This window comes from Dioscorea cayenensis, chromosome 12 (genome assembly GCF_009730915.1).
Source record: "Dioscorea cayenensis subsp. rotundata cultivar TDr96_F1 chromosome 12, TDr96_F1_v2_PseudoChromosome.rev07_lg8_w22 25.fasta, whole genome shotgun sequence".
In the NCBI taxonomy this organism is placed as follows: Eukaryota; Viridiplantae; Streptophyta; class Magnoliopsida; order Dioscoreales; family Dioscoreaceae; genus Dioscorea; species Dioscorea cayenensis.
Window position 1 is genome coordinate 94,857 of NC_052482.1, and position 7,592 is coordinate 102,448.

Genomic DNA, 7,592 nt, shown 5'->3' on the forward strand with positions numbered 1-7,592 from the left:
ATAGTAAACACAATGGCCCTTTGCTTGTTCCTCTTTAAATTTAGTACCTTAGGGAGGGGATTAAAGCATACAATCAATTTTAATAAGGGTGAAGGGGAGTGTATTAAAGTAGTTATTAAACATATACTGTCTCCATTTCAAAATACATGTCATTTTAAGAAAAAAAAAATCTATTTCAAAATAATTATCAGTTTACAATATCAAATCAATATTTATTCCTTTTTCAATTTTACCCATCTTCAATTTCTTAAGTTACATAAATGAAAAGAGTAATATTTATAGCCTCAAGAAAAATACATGGTTTCAAGAGAGAGATAGTTTAGTAATTTGGTTGTTTTTTATATTAAAGTTTAGATAATTTAGTGTTTCCTAATTAATTTTTGTGCAACATCCTTAAATGACATGTATTTAGGAATGGAGGGAGTAATTGTTTTCCCCTAGCTAAATGATGACTTGAGTGAGGACCATCTAGGAATCCCTAATACAAGGATCAAATTTTAATGACCAACTTTTTTCTTTCTTCTTCTCATTTGCTTCTCATTCGACCAAGCACCTCTTATGGAGAAATTTTTTTTTTTGATAACCTTTCCGACGAATCAAAGTATCCATTCACTTCCTCTCATCCTCTTGAGCTCGGTGAGGCTTCGATCAAAGGTTTTTTTTTTGTATTGTCACGCCCCAAACCCGAAGCGTTGACAAACGGCCGCATACCTACAAGGTTGTGACCAAGTAGGCACGCATGGCTTCAATACCTGTCTCACACTAGATAAAAACAACCTTTAACAAGACATTAACTTTCAAAAGCAACAAAGAGGCACAATGTTCGAAATACAATGAACACAAATAACAAGTGTCTCACATGACATTTAAACATAAGACAAGAAGTTTTAAATCCACAACAAGGAAGTTTATTAACTTGATAAAGAACTAGACGGCGACTTGCTCAACGACCTCGCTAAGCTGTCCACCCCTCTAATTCTACTCCTGATCTGAAAGGAAATGAGAACAACTTAATGAGCTTGGGAGCCCAGTAAGCAACCACTAAAAATATCGGGATCACAAAAAATTCAATAATTTCTAAAAACATACAAAATGTAACATAATGGAATAAATATCAAAATGAAATCCAGAAATCAGAAATAATTCAATACAGATTTAGTTTACCAAAATAACGAGCATATAAGTCCTTCAAACAACTAATGCCGAAACAAAACTTCATAACTCATTTATTTAAACTCGGTAACCTGAGTCAGATTTCAGAACTCATAGGTTTACCCTTGGTGACCCGAGCCAGAATATCAGAAGCCGTTATTCTTCACTGACAGAACAGTGCGAAACTATAGTTTATATGTCAGAAGTACATGTCGACACCGTCAGTGTTTAACCCCCAGTGACAGGGTTATTGCACAATTAATTGGGGGCTACGAGTTTCTATAACAAAATATGTCGGGTCCAAAATCATCGTCAACGCAATAATATGAAAATTTAGTGATAGCGTTTTCTAATAAAAATTAATCCAATTATATCAAATAATCAACAATCAATTAACAGAATATTCCACACAATTTAACAAATTATTATAATCTGGAAATAGCATTAAAACAAATATATCATTTCTCAGCACTTCAAGTAAATGCAAATATTCATGAATTAAACAAATAAAATAATTCAAAAACAATACATCATGAATCCGTATTTTCCTACATGAAACTTTTTAAATAATGGATTAAAATATGACATCAAGAAATTTGCTAAAAATTTAACTAAAAAGAAAAGTTTATAATGATCACATGCTTCTAAAAGTATACATAATTAAACATTAATAACTATTGAATAAACCATATAAATAACCAATACAAAAAAAAAGAAAAAAACTATTAAATAACCATAAATTAAAAAACTAAATAATTAAATAACTAATAAAAAATACCAACTATCAGAAATTAAATAACTATTAAATAAAACTAACTCAATGGAATGACAATTTATCAAGAGTAAAAAATGTGTATGTATATATATATATATATATATATATATATATATATGGGTATTTATATGTGGTTTACTTACCTGGAAAAATCCCCAAGCTATATAATCCACTTGGACACTAAAATCAGAATTCGAGAGAAGGCCCTAAACATAAACATTACACTTTGGCTTAGATTCCAAAGTTAAATTAAAACAATAACCATTGACCAAACCAAGTTGGTCACTTAGACACTGAGTCAAACACACACCATGTACTTAGTCCTTAATCAGTCAAACATAAATAAACAAATTAATAACAACACAACAGAGTTATGGTCTTTAATTATAAGAGGAAAACAAACAATGATGCCTTGCCAAACTAAACCAAAATAAATTATGCACAATCAGTTACCCTATTTTCCAAGAGCACTTGCTAGCTTCAATCCATAACATTCCCATAAGTTAATGCATACTCCTAGAATGCACATAAATTGAATGAAACTATTTACCAGCATTACAACATAAGAGCAAAAATTTAGCAACCCATGATATCAACAGACTAACCCTAAGCTTACCAGAAAACAAAATAACAACTATTACTATTTCCTTAGGAAGCTTAAGCAAATACAATATCTAAAAAAATTTAATTAATTATAATACTCATATATCTAAGTGGAATATAGAACCTGGGTTACATCCATCAAAATTGAGTAGCATCTGCAAATTCTAAATTACTAATAAATAAAAGCAAAACTATGTTTTCTTATAAAAAGCAATACAATTTATCAATATATTAAGAACCTGACTTTGCATGAACACAATCATCCAATCCAATAAATTTAATATATATATATATATATATATATATATATATATATATATTAAATTTGTGAGTGCTAAAGTGGACGCCATCACCACTTAATCCCATATTAATTTTAAAAATAATAATAATTTTTTTTTCAAATCAAGAACAATGTTTTTAACACAAAGAACTTGACCATGAGCAAAGGCAACAACAATTTTGCAAATTAATATAGAAAATTTATTGTTCAATGGCCAATTTTATCACGGGAAAAATCAATCCACTAAGCACACAACATAACCCTAATCAAGATCAATAAACAAAGCCACGACAAGATCTAGGAGATAAAAAAAAAAATCCACCACTTAACCCTAGATCTAGGAAGAGAACGCTTACCTCACAACAATAACGACACAACTCTTGACGAAGAGGTCTATCTCCGTCCTCACCGCCGGCACCACACACCAAAAAGAAAAAGAGAAGAGAAAAGAACCTAAATCTCTCTTTCTTAGTCCAAACGAGAATCTATATCGGAAGAAACAAAGAGGCGGCGGCTAAAGTTTTGAAAACCTAATAAAATATAAAGATTAAAAGAATTTAATAAAAAGGGGTTTTTTTTTCCTTTTCCGTAGCCGCCATGCATGCAAAAATAAATGAAATAAATAAATAATAATAAAATGTTTGGGGCCACATGTATTTTCCTCGTATTTAAATCTTGGAAAACCTAGAATACTTCTTGGTTTGGTTTGATTTTAGGCTCAAATTGTAGCCCTTGATCTTGTGATTCTTTGTGGTGGATTTTTGTAAATAAATTTCTTGTTTAGGTGTTGTTAATCAGGAGAAAACCATTGTTTAAGGGCCGCTTTTACTGTAGTAATTTCTTGGTTACTATAGCAATCCCGAGTGTACCGTAGCACCGAGAAGCTTTCGTTGTTTCTTCAATTTCTTTGGATTAGAGTGAAGCTCTAACCCTTACAAATTCATTGGTAACCTTTAGACCTAGTTTTGAGCCAACCCTAGGATCGATTTAGGGTTGTTTGGTAGAACGAACCTAGGGTTTCTTTGCTTGAATTTTTGTGCTAGTCCTTGATGTTGTTTGTTGTGATTGGCAAGGAGGTAGCCGTTGGCTCGAGGCAAAGAGTTCGTCGAGGATTAGCTTGCAAGGAAGAGGAATCGTCAATTTAGTAAGTGGGACTATTAAGCATGACTCTATTAGAAGATTACCCATATTTATATGTTTATATAATCTTTTGTGCTTAATGAGTTTTGTGGATTATTATGATTGCTTTTGAGAAGTTTTAACCCTAGAAGGAGTTTATTTGCTTGGTGCTTATTTTATGCAATTTGTGTTCAAATGAAAGGATTTCCACATTGTTTCTTGTGTTAAATTTTTGTAAATTGATTTATGTTAAAAGCTTGATAATTTACTTGTGCTTTTATGATTTCCTTATGGAAATGGCTGAGGTATTGTTGTTGTTGGTTTGGTGTTGGCTAATGTACTCCATGTGGAGTTGTGCTTATTGTTGAGTTTGTATGGTGATTCCCTGGTGCAGTAGGCTGACTTCTACAGCCAGCTTTTTGAGGTGGCATGTAGACCAACTGATTACTATAAGGGCCAGTTCAGGTGGGAGTGTACTAGAATCCTGACTGGATATTCATCGAGTAGCCGTTGTCACCATACGGTGAACCGATGGGTCAACGTTAAAGTCATGAGTACTTTGATGGCTTTGATTCTAACCGTGACAGCGGTGAAGGTTTAGGGAGATTTTTAGACCACTTTATGCTGGGTGAGTGTTGGGTGCTGCTTTATACTGGGTTTGAGATTTAATCCCTTTGTGTTTCTTTTGTTGTATCATATTGAATTTGTGGTGAGGGGGCGAAGCCCAGCTGTCACTCTTAGGAGGACAGTCTCTCATAAATTTGATTTGGCACTAGTATTATGTTTACTTATTGTAAAACTCATGTTATTTACTTTGTTATACTTATAACTGGGAACTATTTTGATTTACATGTCTATTATGGAAGCTATGCTTCATGATTAGCTTTTTCATAAATTGGAACTCTATATTCAGTATTTTTCCACTTTGATATTTTAAAACCCTAACTGAGTTAGAATGCCTTCTTATCCTATCTTTCTTGCTATTGTTTTTGTACTAAAGTTTACTATTATATCTATTCATGCGCTAAACTAGTTATTTTATTTGTAAAATATCATATTTGGAGATTTATGTTAATATTGTGGTATATCTTTATTAGAGTTGTGTTAACTGGCCCTCACTGAGTAACATTAGTTACTCACCCCCTTTTTTCTTTTCCCAACCTGTTACAGGTAGTAGGTGCAGCGGTGTGGCAGTGTACTGAGTATTTACTACTGTTCTCTCTGTTGCATTTCCTTTCAGTTCATGTATGTTCATTTGGCTCATGCATATGTTGTTGAGACTTGGGATCCACTAGTATGTAGAAAACCTTATTGGTTGCTTGTAGTATACAACTCTTAAACCCTTGGTGTATCAGTTAACTGACCTAATACAGTAATGTTAGACTTAACCAGATCCCTTTTTGAAATGTGGTTTTTAGGAGAACCTTGAATGAAGCTTCGCTCATTCAAGCTTGGCTTATTAAACATGAGATTTAGGTGGCATGAGATTATGATTTAAGAAAAAGCTAATGCTTATCAAATACTCAAGAAGTCTATTATCAGCGGGATTAACTGACCTAATACAGTAATGTTAGACTTAACCAGACCCCTTTTTGAAATGTGGTTTTTAGGAGAACCTTAAATGAAGCTTCGCTCATTCAAGCTTGGCTTATTAAACATGAGATTCAGGTGGCATGAGATTATGATTTGAGAAAAAGCTAATGCTTATCAAATACTCAAGAAGTCTATTATTAGGTAAATAAAATTTATACAAATAGCATTGTGAGTGCTTGTGTTAAGTAATTCCAATATGAAACATTTCATTTTTTTCTTAGACTTGAACTTCAGTGCTAGACAGTTTCAAATGGAGAATTCCTCTGGTGGAATTGTTGCACAAAGTTCATGTTATGTGTACTACTTTTCATCAGTTAAGTTAAACTTAAGTAACAGATAAAATACCTTTTTCTAACAAAATGCAAGAATCGGGCTGCAAAATAATTTCCAGATCAGAACTTCAGAGTCTTATCAATTAAGTTGATAGTTCCCACAAGTCACACATGGTACCAAGCTTGGCAGGCCCCAACTTCGCTAAAGCAAGCTCCACTTCTTCACTAACCTATTTAAACACAATTTAATAATAAAGAAATATCAGCCAGAAACTAGATGTTCCGAGAAAAAAATAAAAATACATGAACAGATGACATGAGAATAAACTAGCCATCATAGTATACATTTAAGCTTCAGGTCACAATATTATACTATATCATATAATACAACAGAAAACAACCAGAGTAGGAGGAAATAAAAGACAAGGTCAAGAAGAAAAGCATTAGATCATAAAAGAAGTTTTTCTCAAGTTTATAGTGATTGGAAGAAAGTTGAGGCGGTATGAATTTGCACTAAGAAAGGACGAAATGAATTGGATGAATGAAGGATGCCCATCTCTCCAAGAGATATTCATCATGCAAACTCCACTGCCTGTTTAAATAAAAGAAACCAGCATTTCAATCCTTAGTGGACCAAAAGCAACATCTTTGCCAAAGTTGAGTGGTAAAATAGTGTTGTTTTTCATCCTGAAGTGCAATACGTATAACAATAACCACATCAACAAAACAAAGTCTATAAAATCAATAACTTTCTCCTTCTTACTTACGTCTTGCCAAAAATTGAAGACACATAAAAAACATCACCTATCAAGAACTCCATATTGATCTAAACTTCCAAACCCCCTCCCCCTTAATTCACTTAATTCTACGCCTCAAAATTTCTCAAACAAAAAGAAATCACCCCATACTTTCATATGGTTCATTACTTTCACTCTTTCTCATAGGATATCGGTAATTTCATACCCAAGTATGTGATGTTACATAGTACTAAACAAAACACTGAAATCCAAAAGGGAAAAAAAAGGAGCCATTTAGAATCATTTCAACTAATTCTTTTAGAAATGAAAAGGCATTTGGATGAATTGGAGATGGATTCATAACTAGGTTTTAGATCAGATCCACAGCCTAAACATCATGGGAATGCGAAATTTAACAGATTTTCTCATTCTCAAATAGATTATACCAAGAAATTCAACGATTTAACGAAAATTAGGAAATAGATGGCAACTACAACAGGAGAAACACATCAACGATGAAAATTAGGTAGAAAAACCAAATGAAACTGGATTAAATTAGGGATTTAGGATGTTTATAGAGAGGATTAATTGACAAGTTTCATGGAGATACTGCCATCTAATTTGAGTGTGCTTCTCCCCCACCAAGATCTAGGGCACAACAAAGAGGATTTGAAACCAATTCTTCAAAAAGAGGAAAAAGAAGTGGATGAGTACCTGCAAGAAGGTTTAGGGTTTCGAGGAGCATCCGCGGGGAAAAAACCTCGATCCTCCGGCAACAATGAGAAGGGATGAAGATGGGCAAGGAGAAGGGGTGAAGATGGGTTTGTTGATGTTTTAATAACTTTTGTTTTTGTTATATAATAAAATTTATTAAAAAAATATTTATTATTTATATTTTATAAAGTTTTAAGTTTTTATAAAGCTCTCGTATTCATTAAGTATTAATTATTTAAATTTAAATATTATAAAATTAACAATAAACTAATTGATTAATTTTTTATTTTTGTATGAAATACTTACAATTTCATTAATTTATATAATGAACATTATTTGTTATTATA

The 7,592-nt window shown here is 32.3% G+C and overlaps 1 long non-coding RNA gene across 1 annotated transcript; it reads right to left on the bottom strand.

Annotated features, from left to right (window-relative positions):
• Nucleotides 1–860: 860 nt before the first annotated feature.
• LOC120274174 lies at nucleotides 861–7,342 on the bottom strand. The gene is made up of 3 exons (XR_005540712.1): nucleotides 7,246–7,342; nucleotides 5,868–6,024; nucleotides 861–989 (listed from the first exon to the last, which is right to left on the bottom strand). It is a non-coding gene; the product is annotated as an uncharacterized LOC120274174 (long non-coding RNA).
• Nucleotides 7,343–7,592: the final 250 nt, after the last annotated feature.